At 37.9% G+C, this 13,736-nt stretch overlaps 1 long non-coding RNA gene across 2 annotated transcripts in view; it reads left to right on the top strand.

Annotated features, from left to right (window-relative positions):
• LOC108449061 overlaps positions 1-13,730 on the top strand; it is a 27,246-nt gene extending 13,516 nt beyond the window's left edge. For both annotated transcript variants that reach the window (XR_001865162.1, XR_001865161.1), the window contains 2 exons: positions 1,544-1,620; positions 6,060-13,730. This is a non-coding gene — a long non-coding RNA (uncharacterized LOC108449061). The remainder of the gene's footprint in view (positions 1-1,543; positions 1,621-6,059) is intronic.
• The last annotated feature ends 6 nt before the right edge of the window (positions 13,731-13,736 follow it).

Here is a 13,736-nt window from a genome sequence, read left to right as displayed (position 1 = left end):
TTAAAAGGACTCAAATTTAACCCACAGAGTTTCTGTATTTTGGAGAGCAATTATTTTAATCAGTGATTCTTGTTTGTTTGTTTCCCGAATCTGGGTTTATGGCTTAATTCAGAGACTCTGCAACTATTTAACAATTTCCCACATTTGTCTTGAAGTGAAAGAAAGAGAAGTCCTCTCTGTACATTTCTTGCCCCCAGGTAAGTCTACATAACCTGTGTAGTTCAACTACATAAAGAATAGAGGGGTTTTTTTTACACATGAAATGAGATGACTGTAACATTTCAGTTTGAAGAGTCCTCTACTCTTCCTGCCATCACATACCCAGTCTTATCTGTAGCCACTGGTAAAAAGTGCAGCCTCAAATCCATATTGATATTTTAATCCAGGCATTTTGAAAAGACAGGGTATAAGGGGTTATTTTGTGCTGATTATTAGGTGTGATGAACTGTGATGAGGTATTCAGGTGTTTTGATAAGCATTTCTTGAAAAGCAGGATTCCACATTCAGACCATGCTCTCCTTTCTTCAAATTAGAGCAGAACTTAAAATACATTTAGTATTCACTCCCCCCCCAAAAAAAAAAGATTAAATACTTCTAGCTTCTATACTGTTCCACAGGTTTCCAGTATTCTGGAATCTGTGTTTAGTCTCCTGATTGAAACCAAATAAACCCAGCTGCCAGTAGGCTTTACTATCCCCAACCTGGGTTAGACCCTTTTGCCCTCCATAAGGAGAACCAGATCTTCTGGGACCCCCATGCCAGAACTTGCTGGGATCTCTTTGAGTGTCACTAGATTTGCTAAAAGTTGGTGAAGTGGAAGATATTTTGAATAAAGGATTTCAAGTGAGGCAGTATTAACAAATGAAATCTATTTATTTATTTATTTTAGGAAAGCTGTAACCAACTCAAACAGTAAATATGAATATTTACTGATATATCAGATTGCTGGATTTTACTTATGTTTTTATGCCTTTGTGTGGAACACAAACATGAAAATCTGAAAACCAGATATTTTTCCAACAATACTCACTGTAATTTTCATGGTAGTGACAGAAGTTCATCTCAGAACTAGGTCTTGTATTTCTGCCAATGCACAGCATGCTTGACCTGCAAAGCCCTTGCTATTCCAGAACTAAGCCTCCACTGAGTGAACTCTGACAGTCATGCAGACTATGGTAATGTGGATCTGTAGCCAGTTAACAGGAAAGTAACATCAAGAAATTAATTTCCACTTGTGACCTGAAGCAAGTCTCCGGATAAGACAGCAGAGGAGCATAACCTAGTGTTCCCCAATCTGTAATACTCTTGCCTAGTAACTGGTGTTCAGCTGGCTGCAATTTTGAAGTGAATACTCAAAAAATATAATTTGATGATGAAACCAATATGAGTTACCTTCACAGCATGAATAAATACATTCAAAGCAGGAAAATAAATTTTGATTAGTTGGTTAACCCTTCTTTTTAGCAGAAAAAGTCAGTCATATTTGATGCAGTTCCTAAGCAAGTACATCATGTTAACAGGGAAAGTATTTTATTTTTGACAGGCCCTGGTACAGCTCTTGGGAGATCATGTGTTCATGACAGCAGCTTAAGCAAATCAAGGAGAGGCCATCTCTCTACGGTATGTCAGAGCTCACCATGTGAGGCGCAGTGAGCTCCTGCCTGGCTCACTGTTGCCCAGAGCAGCAGGGAGGCATGTGATGGCTCTGGTGTGTGACAGCCAGCCAGCAAAGGGAGAGCTTGGCTTTGACAGTGGTGGAAATATTGGTTTGGACAGCTGGAGAGTTTCCCAGTGTGTCGCAGTAATAAAGTGGATTGATAATTCTGGTGGAAAAGAGGACAGGCATAAAAAACCAACCCTATGAACAGAAGTTCTAATTAATTTTCTAGATGTATTTCCAATAATTATTTATTAAAAAAAAAAAATATCAAGCAGGTGCACTTATCTAATGTTAGAAACACTACCTTGGGTTTGAGGTTTTTCTATCTTTAACTACTATACCGTAATATAAGCAAAAAGAATGACCAAGACACTTGACAGAGAAATCTTCATAGATTTAGTAAGGAAATTTAAAAAATGAAGTAGAATGCATAAATCCTTAAGAAGAAAAGATAAGATTTATTAGTTTTTCAGTGTTCTTTTATCCTCAAGCACTAAAATAATGATAAAACAAAGAACAGTGCTGAGAAATAGTGCTCATAGGCTTCAAATCAATATATTCAGATAATAAATGTGCATTAGGCCACTGTACATACCATATATCTGCCGCTTGACACAATGGCATGCTCCTGGTGTATCCCAGAAACTCAAAATCATCGATTTTATTTTTCATCCTTCTTAATTCCAGTAGGTCTTTAGAAGCATTATATGCGCAGCGAGTTAAAAATGTCAGAGTAAAATATTCTTATATCAGAAAATTCTACACATTATATTTTTATGAGGCATCATTTGCAATATAACAAGTCAGGGTAGTCACACAAGCTGGAATTTTTTCCATGTTGCATGTTTCAGTGTTTCAATTTTTTTCCCTCATATTTGAACTTTTTAATTAATTTTCAAAAGTTATATTTTTGATAATATATTGCATGCTGTCCTGGTTCAAAATACTTCTTAGATGTTTGAGTAACTTATAAATAATTTTGAAATTTCATTTCATATAAAGTAATTATTTTTCAAAACAAAATTAAGATTGCCAAATGTCTGCAGAAATTCAGTTCCTTTTCTTCTCATAACCTTGTGCTTGCAGCAAAATTTATGTGTTAAGTTATAAAACAGAATATGTTTTCTTTTTGCTCTAGTATTTCTGAAAATGTATATATTTGACAGAAATACTTGACTCTACACCTTTGCAGTTCTTATGAGTATATGCCAGTAACTATCTATTACAGCAATTAATTATAGACTGTGTTCAAACAGCAAGAGAAGAGAAAACGCACAGATGTCTGATGGGTAAGGCAATTTAAGTAAAATTCTCCCAAGCATTTTATTGGAACAACTTTAGTTTTTTGCATTCATCAGAGCCGTATTTCTAATAGTAACAGCTTCTTTGTTAGACTTAGATATTTTATTTTAAAATGGAAATATTCCCTGAGGAAATGCCCTTTTTTGACAGAAATACCTTTTGCAAGAACAGAAGTAAACACAAATCCTAGAAACCTATGGCATCTGACAATTACACTGCACAAGTATTCAACATCCTGATTCTGTCTTTAACAGGATCCTTCCATTAGATTTAGTAGAGGACCTAAGCAGGCAGATCTGAGATGCCTAAGACAAAAAAATTCCTCTTATACTCCCCACTCGATGATGTCTAAACCTGAAGGCTGTTAAGATCAGTTGGTTCCTCCCTGATTGATTTAAGGTTCTCCAAAGTCTTAAAATTTTGTTTCAGTGCATGCCCAGGTCTTCCCCAGCCCCAGGAGATCCTTATCTCTGGCCTAAACCCGATGCAGATGTGGAACCAAGGCATTTCTCTGCCAGGCTCCCGCAGGGTCTGACACAGGCTGACACAACCTCACAAAAATGCTGTGGCTGCTTTTCTTCCAGTTGTAGCTGAGGGGAAATGCAGTGGCCAGAGAGATTCAAACATTCAACCAGGAAAGAGACACACTGGATCGAGTTCTCTCCTTTGCCTGAGGGATTCAAACTGACATAACCTACCTCCCAGGAGAGACATGTAAGAACTAAGGTGTAGGTTATTTGAGGGAACAGAAGCAAAGCAAGTCTGTGAAGGGGTGCTCTTGGCATATTCTGGCCCCATTTTACTTCCAAGGGTTAAAACCAGAAGGCAGATGAGTTTATGGGTTCTTCATCTGAGCAAAGCAAGTCTATATTGTGTTTGATTTAAAGTACAGAAACAGTCTTTGGAGAAAGGACCCAGAAAATCCTCCAGCACCCTTCAAGTCCTGGCCATCAGCTGATGGCACCAAGCCCCTTTTTCTCTTGCTTCATGAATTTCACTGCTGACACAGGACAGGGACAGCAAAATGGGATTTAACCATAATAATCATTGTTCACTGAATGCATGCTGCCTTATAATGAAACTTTATGGCTTTAAACCTCTCTTAGTAAGGAGAATTTTGGACCCAAGCAGGCCACACTTTCTAAAAGACATGTTAAATACCACTTCTCCATCTTTCTTCTTTCTCTTTCTCTCCCTACCACTCTCTCTCTCTCCCCTTCTCTTTTTTCTAAAGAATAGTAAACCCACAGACATATAGAATACTGGATAGAATTTTCTACCACCATTTGTATGTACTCACCTGGACCTTTTGAATATGAAGTATTCTCGTGGAGCCACTGTTCTCCAGCAAACAGCAAACTGCTATTTCAAATGTACTGTTCCCCAGTGTGCTATGCAAACTTGTCCTTTCCCAGCATCTTTTCCTTTCTGGATCCTATTCTGAAACAGCTAATTCTCCTCTTCCTCTTCATTGGAAGCCTAAGCCTCACTCAAAACTTAATTTCCACTAGGAAAAAATGCCTAAAACATAATTAAACATGCATATTTTTAGCTGTTAAACACAGTTCTTCATTAAATGCAGAGATTCAAGAAGTGGAAAGAACCTGGCTTAATACTCAAAGCATGTAAGTAATTAGAGAAAAAAAACCAACCCAAAATATTATTTCACATCAAAGCTAAATATTTGTGATATGAAAAGACTTGCATTTTCTAAATTAGATAGCTTTCTTGTGAGGCTTGCTTTCTTGGTGCCATCATTACTGGAAATCACTTGCAAGAGAAATTTGGATGCTGCACATCCAGCCAGTTACACTCAAAAGGATGGTTAGAGTCAAAGAGAGATACAAGTTTGAAATTGAGTTATTATGGCTTTTTTTTCCCCTCCACATTCACTCAGTGCCATAATATTAGGAATTATTCTGTGAATTTTTGTATATCTCATATCAATATTGCTGTTGTGGTTGTTTGCAGAGCAGGAAAGAAGGAGTCTATAATGCTCTGATTGTAATATACCATCACCATTTTGTTAACATTTTCCCTGCTTCATGGTATTACATAATTGGGAAATTCATCAAAGGAGGAAAACAGAATATGATTTTAATAATTCCAATGGTTATAAAAGTTCTGCACAGTGTAGCACCAGGAGGAGTAACTAATTTCACTGATACCAAATTATGATGGATAACAACAGGTGCAGACCTATATATATATACATAGGTATATGAATGAGCATACAGGGATATGAACATATAAGTACCTATTCCATACAAAGAAATACAACAAAAAGGATTGTGACAAATACACTTGCTTTACATGACAGGTAGTTTCTTCATGCATTTCTGTTTCTATATCTTCATATCCTTAAATAAAGTCTCATCAGTTAGATTCATACAGACAAAATTTTCGCCAACTCCCAAATTTATTATTGGATCTTCACTTTTGGCTTACCTTGTTTAAGTGCCATTGTGTACCTTTGGATTGTTGTTTCCCTGAAAAGCAATGTTTATAGTGAATGAACAATAACCAAAGATATTTGAAGAGTCTACTGCTAGGCAGAACGGTATCATTAAATCATCTATAGTTTAGTTTATCAGAAAACCTACGGAAAAATAATTTACAAGGAAAGAACCTGAACATTCCCTGACATGCATTCTGAATATATTTCTCATAGCTTAGGAATTTTAAACTGTAGGGAATCCGATCCAAACAATATAATATAATTGTGATTTTTATTTATATAGGCAAAGTGAGAGTTAGTAGACTTTGAGAATATAATCATAATAGTTGATACTTAGGACCAACTTATGCCAAACTTTTGGAGGGCTTAAGAACTAGATTTACACTAAAGTATAAGTTAATAAAAATGTAAAACTATAAAAGGACTTTACACCCAGAATTCTAATTTCATTTCAGACTTTCTACATCTTCTCTAGGTGCACAAGATTCAGTATCAAAAACCTTGATTTTGTTCTAAATTCTACAAGTTATTCCCAAATGTGTGTAATGTAAGAAATTGCCAAAATGGGGGAAAAATTATATTCCTTAACTTGTTCTGATAACTTTTCAGTGTCCTCTAAACCTCTTCTGTGCTTTTCAGAGATGCAGCAGAGTACACAGGCTGAGAAGAGGCAGCCAAAGCAGTTCAAGCCCCTGGACTTCAACAAGGCATTTGACACTGTTTGCCACTGCCTACTCCTGCACAAGGAGGCAAGCTACTGACTGGAAAAATGGTCAGTGGGATGGATTGGAAGCTGACTCACAGACTGAAATCAGAGCGTGCTGATTGATGCTTTTACTCAGGCTGGCTCCCTGTCACACACAGGGTCCCACAGGGATCAAAACTTGCCCCCACCCTGTCCAACATCTTCATAAATCATCTAGATGATAGGTTTGAAAGAACCCTCACTAAGTTAGCTGATGACGCTTACATGTGTAATTATTACTCAAGGAAGTTCAATTTCTCATTGTAAGTGTTCTATAGAGTACTTTTTATGCTGTCTTTATGTCCAGCTACTTCTTTAGATACTATTAGTCCATCACTCCTGAGTAGTAAAGAGGCTACCCACATCTAGTCTGCACTAATTTTCCGATTTTGATGTTGCATGAACTCTGCTCAGAGAAAGGGAGGAACAAAGAAAACAGTTGCGTTGGATTTTTTCACAGTTAGTGTCGGATGGTTTTGTACTAGGGCTTAATATTTTATCTGTATCAGAAATTATGGAGCCAAATTTCCTATGTAATTTTGTATGAAAATTAGATTCTTTGGTGTCTGCTTAGAAGTGAAGTAGAGTTTGGAGAAACTTTCCACTGTGAAAGTTGTTTATTTTCAGAAAAGTTCAATTTCTATGAACATTACAGTTTTGAGGCTTCTGTTTCACTTTCATATTTGGTACTTAAAAATGGATTCAAAAGAAGAGAATATGCCTCTAAAAGAACTCACACATTAAACATGACTGTCTAGAACTTGAAATCAGTAGAAGAAACATAGAAATACTTTTTTATAAATATTATTTTCATTGTTAAATATATAATCTGTCTTAAATCAGTTGCTTTTTAAAAATGTAGTCTATCCATAAATGTTGCCAGATGTCAAACTCAAGTCTTCAGAAAGGTGTTAGGTCTGATTAGAAATCAGTGCTGCATAAGATGGATTTATGGATGACCTGGAGAGTTCACCTAGTGAGAATCACTTCTCACCATGCAAGAGCTCCAAATTGTATTTGAAATTAATATTTCTGATTAAAATTGGCACTCCTGAGCCTCCTGCTGACTAACTCCTGTTTGCTTAAACAATAACCTTATTTCAGCTGAAAATATCCTCAGCAGACATGCTTTCAAGTTCTGTACTTCATGCTGCTCTAATGTTGCAGGAAGAATCTCAAACACTTATCCCAGACACAGCCACCAGGCTATGGAAGTGCCTTGGCTTTTTCCCTGCCATTTTTGCAACTGCTGTGCTGAAAGAGGAGCCAGTGTAGTGACTGAAAATTTCTGCTTTCCTCTCAGCCAGTGTCTCTTATGAATCTTTTGGTTACCTGCTGTTCTATTACTGCCTTATGATCACTGGTCTTCCCTGTACCAGCCCGACTATTTAATCTTATGACACCATTCTGATACATTTCTACAATTTCTGAGAAGTGTTTTAAGATACAGCAGCACCCAGGCAGAGAGCTCAATTCCATGCTTCTCATTCTGTGATTATAAATACATTTCTATCTCAAATGCTGATGAATAATCAAAATGAAAAAAAAAAATTAATCAGTCTTTTAATCCATTTTGTGTTTCAAGTTTGTACTACATCTGTCTTCAGCTTCTAACTTGTGCTCTTGACTGACATTTTTACTTTTGAAACACTTCTTCCTTTTCTAAGTAGAAGCAATCACTTCTCCAAAGTGAAAAATGTAAAACAAATTTGTCAAAAAAAAAATATTTTGAAGTTTCCCTCTTCCAGCTTTTTTTGGTTTTGTTTTTCCAATCTTTTGTGTTTTGCTTCAGCTGTAAAACTGTAGATGACTTCATGTCAGTGCATCTTTGTAATATCCTCTCAAAACATTATCATTTTCTGTCCTGACATAGTGCCAGAATTTTCATTGTGATTCTAAAACAACACTGTCCTTTAATCAATGTCCTTCAGATCACTGGAAAAGGAGAGAAATAATACTGCTTAAAGCTTACTTGTGATTTAGTCATTGACAACATTATTTACTCTCAAAAAGAATGAAGTTTATCTACAAAATAGTCCTTCAATAGGACAAAAAGGTACTCGCTATACAGCATCTGCTTCTGCTGCGTAAGTATAGAGGTGCAATTAAGTGGCTTCACAAAACTAATTTCAATAGCCATTTTCCAAAACCCAATAAAAGTAAGTGACAGCTAACTGGAGTAACTTAGATGATAATTACTTGGCTTAATTGACAGAACTATGCCAAGCCCTGGTGGTGTGAACTAAAGATTCATTCAGGTAGCTTCTCCTCAGGAGTGAGCTCAGAACATTCTGTATGTTTCAGCCAGACAACAGTGAAAAGCTGCATCCCTAAAGTACCTGCTCCTTTACAATAGAATTCATATTTCGTAGAGCCAGTGCTTTAACTGCCCTGATATCATGTAAAGGTGCTCATCTCCCCTGGCAGCCAGTTGTCAAATGAATAAGCATAACTGATCAGATGAGTAATTTTTCCACAAACTGCAACTAACAGCTCAGGTTTTCCCACAGCTGTGGGATACCAGCAGCTATGTGCTTGAAAGTGTATTACAGAGATTACTGGTTAAGAGATAAGTGCCCTCACTCCTAAAACAGGGTACTTTTGTCCACTGTGTAATTGTCTGGAATAAAACACCAGAGAACTAACAAGTAAACTTACAGATTTCAAATGCTTAGAGTGATAAATGTTGTCAGATAAGATACAGACTGTTGCAGTCTAGGTCTGGCTCTTTGCCATATGCTGTGTCGTGGGCACCATGGTAGCCCCAAATGTTGTTGTATAACCAACTACTGAAATTATTCTCAGTGTCTGTGACCGAGATGCACCCATTGCTCCCAAGGATGTGCTGGGAAAGGGTTGGCATGAGCTATATATCTGACAAAGCATTGTCACATTCAGCTCCTGCCTGGGTCCCTTAGACCAAGTCCACACTCGAAAATTTGGTGGGCAGAGGAGAATCCGATGGACAGAGATGAGTGAGAAAAGCTCATAGGGAAGGTACAGATATAAGATCAAAGTTGGGCATTTATTGCTCAGTTGATTTGTTCACAAGGACAGTTCTAAAATACAGGTTCATTAGAGAGAGGAAGGTACAGCACATTACTCACATTGAACTATGGCATTTAATGCTACTGATTCCCAAGAGCCTGAATAGTGCTATGCAAATCAGATAAACAGAAAGTAGTTCTGACTGTTGCTGAAAGTTGGGTTTAAAGTGTGCATGAAGTTTCTGTTGTTCTTGAGAAGTCCCAGAATTTCTTTGATAGACTTAAAACACTGCATAAAACACCTTTCATTTTCACCTGTATTTTTGAGAGAAGAGTAAGGAGATGGACAGGGAAAACAGTCTGCGTTTTTAGAAATATATTACAAGGCTAAGAAATATGGGGAAGAATACATCACAAAAAGAGTGTGCAAATTCTACCACAAACTGAATTCTCTGATTTTAAATGCAATCTGTTCTGTTGTTCTGCTGGAAGTAATTACTCTATACTTAAGGTAGCAGAGAATAAGGCATAGATTTTCATCTGCTCTGCTCTGGGTTACAGATGCAGATGTGGTTCTCTGCTCCCTGCTGCAGCTGAAGTGTATGGGACAGCCTCCGAAGGGGATCAGGAAGTGTGCTGGTCCCAGATTGCACATCCTGTTCTCTGCTGAGTCTTCTCTGAGGACAGGCATGTGCAGCAGACCATGGGACAGCTGCCAATGCCTCAGTAACTCCAGCAGGAAGACAATATCTGACCTGTTTGCTGCTGCTGTAGCCATGGGGCATGAGCTCATGGCTGAGGACAGGGGTGAGCACCAGGGAGCTGGCTTGTAAGACCAAGCTGTTATAAAAACAGATTTTTTTCTGATTTTGCAGAATTTCCTCTAAGAGTGACAAGCATACCTTTCCACGTCTCTCTTTTTCTGAGACAGCAATGTACTGTGGCAGTGACAAGTTGTCCCCTTTTCTTGACATTTTAGTTTGGCTGGCAGCCTGTTGGTCCATCCTCTCCATGTTGGAGGTTCCCATGCCTTATTGCCAACTTCGTGTATTTTCTATTTTTTAAGTTTTTTCTCCAAAATTATATAATTAGGTGAGAATTTAAGGGGGCTTTTGGGGATGAGATTTTTGGTTGGTTGGTTGGTTGGTTGTCAGGTTTTTTTTTTAAATCTTGTGAGCATCAAGTCAGAAAAATGATATTTTCAGGCCTCACTCATGGTTTTCATATGCTTGGAGACAGCAAAATTAACCTCCCTTGCCACCTACCCAGTTCCTGATCAGCTGCATCAGCAGAACAAGGGAGACAGAGGTATAATACTCCCATTACCTCCCAGACCCAACATTATCTGTGTTGTCTTGCAGGGCCAAAGTGAGGTTCAACTTCTTTTCCTGGTCCCAAGTGAGTACAGATTTCCTAAAATGGAGGCTACCTTTAAAACATGAGCAGAGGCAGAGAGTTTGGTAGGAGATTCTTCAAATTATTGAGCATTACTGCCACCTTATCTTCATAGGAACAGCTCCTGCTTCAGAAACTGCACAAGCCTATACTATACTTTCTTAAGTGAATAGCTTTTCCTCAGACTCATTCTACAGATAAAAAACCGTAACAAAGTTAAAATTTGTTCCTGTACCTCAAAACTAGAACCCCTCACAGTTAAGTCTTGAAAACACCATGCAGGAAAGTGAAATGGCCAAAGTTGGGAGGCTGAGTAGCTATTTTTTACCTTATTTAACACTATTGGAATGTATTTTCTTCCTTTTGGGAGACAATGCTTCTGAATCCTTTCCTAAACGTTGTTACCTCTGTCCTTCTGTCAAAGATGAAACAGAGATTTTTCCTCCCTTCCAAAATCCAGCTGTAGATAATGATAATTCAGTGGTTTGAGCATTTACACCCACTTGCCCGAGGGTTGTCTTCTAACCTACCAATCCTCCAGCTGCATCTGGGCCCTGCCCACCACACATTAAGTTTCCAGGAGTGTGCAAGAGGCCAAATTTCCCCTCCACCTTTGGAACAGCAATGCTCTGAAACAAAAGGATACAATATTCAGGATGCACAAGCAGGAGACAAGGGAAGGCTGCTACACCTACTTACTTGCTTCCACCTCCTGCTGTGCCTTATTCCAGAAGTGTGCACCACCTCTGTGTACTCAAATGCATAAAGAACTGCTGCTGCTCTCCTCCTCCTTTCTCTCATAAAGACAAAATACAAAATTAGCCGTTCAAGGTGCTCAAACTTCTTCAGCTGAAAATGAGAATGTTTATTGTTTTTACCCATCCCTTTCCCCTATTTGAATTCTGTTGCACCTGCTTACATATCCCTACCTCCAAGTTCAGTCTGAGATTATTTCTTCCTTTCTTTTCAGATGCCATTCTGTCATGGCAAGAGGGGAGGCAAAGAAGAGAAAGGAGAAAGTTGCCTCTTTGGTGCAAAAAACCCCAAACCCATGACCTCACTGCTTTTCTCTGTCCCATTTTTGCAGAGCTCCACTCCCTGGTGCTGTCTCCACCATATCCAAAGGCAAATACCCAAAAGTCCTTCCCATGCTGGATGACTGTCTAGATGCACCCAAAAATGTCCTTGTATGGAGTCCCACGTGGTCCATGAGAGTTAACTGGTTAACTGGTTAGCTGGCTGGGTTAAGCCAGGCTAATGGACAAGACATCCCTGGTGAATTCAGCTCAAGCTTAGAGACAAGCAACAGTCTGAGTTTCGGTTATGGGGATGGATGCACCTCATAAGACACAGTTAAACAAATGAAAGCAAGAAGGATTTTTCAGACCCTTAGCTTTGGTTTTCCATACCGCCTATGCTTGCTTTTCCCCCCTGATATTAACTTTACCTATAGATTCTACCTGTTTAAAGATTGGATTATCATTTAATTTGTTAACCTGAGGGTATTCAGCCAATCCTGTAAGCCTGGTTATTGCTTGATCTGTTCAAAAGAACATCACTTTTCCTTTACTTGCAACTATTATAGCTGTCAAATATTAAGTGATTTGCTGAACCATTGTGTAGCAACATGTCTCATAACATGTTTGTCAGTGGATATATTTAGCTGGTTTGGCTATTTTATTTTTATAAATAAATTACATATCCTAGTTCTTTTTAACTGAAAATATTTGAATTTAAATTAAGCCTTATCAAGCTACTATATGTATAGATATGAAGAGGCTCCCAAAGCACCTTTTAAAAAAAGACAGAAAATGCAGTAAAAATAAGAAGAATATGAATAGCATCAGCTTGTAAAGCCATGAGCCCCCTATTTGACATTCAAAAATCAATCCAATATTTATTTCCATCTTCTGAATCAATTAGAAATAAATTTGTGGAGGAATTTAGAAAAGCAGTTTAGGGAGGAAAAGTTGATGTTAGATATTTTCACAGTTTTGTTTTTAGTTTTACTTCTCAGGATTTGTCTCCATGAAATGGCACATTTTCTGGGTTTTGACTTTTGAATCCATTTAAGATATGTAACACTACTGAAATCAAAAGCAGAACTTTCCCCCAGTTAAATTAGGGCTGAGATTCCCCACTAGACTATTTATGTCCTTACCTTTTATGTTCTTAGTTAAGCATAAATTTTTATCCTCAACTCCTAAACATGAGGAAATTTGTTGTTGACCTCTGATCTGATGGTGAGTAGAGTCCTAGACTGTAGCAGAAGGATACAGAGAAAAACATCCATGCTTACATGATTCCAATGTGTTAAACACCTGGGGGGTTATCAGAACTTCTGGGAGAAATTCAGCTTATTATTCCATATTTCAGGGACCTTGAGGATTTAAAATTTTTCAGTAGATATCCACAGGTAAATGAAACTTTCAGTTTTAATGGCTAAGCAATTAGTGGGAGAAAAGTGTTGTTCACTGTTAGCAGATTTCTCCATCAGTCATTTAAAAATGTCAGGACCCAAGGGCCTCCCTGCACCACTGGATAGGTAAGTCATATACTCAGGTTCAACAAAATGTAGCAGAGATTCAATTTTGTGTTAGCACATAGGACAGGTATAGTGCAAATACATTTCAAAGTGATTTCTAGCAAAGCTTAAATTATTTAGGGTGCTTTTAATGGCAAAGGATCAACAACACTGTGGCAAGTCATCCATGTGAATAGAAATCATGAAGGAATCCTAAAACTCTACATTACTGAGCATGGAAGAAAAACTCTCCTGTTTGGGAAAACGACTTGAAGCTAGAGCAAAAACTTATAGATGCTTCTCTGCTAAGCATGAAGCCTGGGATGAATGTGGCCTCATCTATTTCAGTGGAGCTGACCTTCTCATCCTGGAGTTTCCATGTGTTTCTGTAGCTGCTGATGCAAGAAAATCGTTGGGAGATGCTGTTAGTCAGCTGCCCTTAAGGCTGGTTTATAATTACTGAAGACAATTACAAGATATGTCAAACTGTTATGTGATGTTATCTGAACAGGTTAAAACTCATTAGAAACCACATAAAATCTTTTTCATTAATGCCATGAAGCAGCCCAGTACCTCATTTCTGTGTCATAGGCAAATTTCGCTGCTTTTAGGAACACACCCTCCCATGTACAGTATTGGCCTGCAATCGTGGCCAAGTAGATTAA

This window comes from Corvus brachyrhynchos, unplaced genomic scaffold (assembly GCF_000691975.1).
Source record: "Corvus brachyrhynchos isolate BGI_N302 unplaced genomic scaffold, ASM69197v1 scaffold9, whole genome shotgun sequence".
Classification (NCBI taxonomy): domain Eukaryota; kingdom Metazoa; phylum Chordata; class Aves; order Passeriformes; family Corvidae; genus Corvus; species Corvus brachyrhynchos.
Note: the sequence above shows the minus strand (reverse complement) of the source record. Positions and strands in the feature narration are given on the sequence as shown.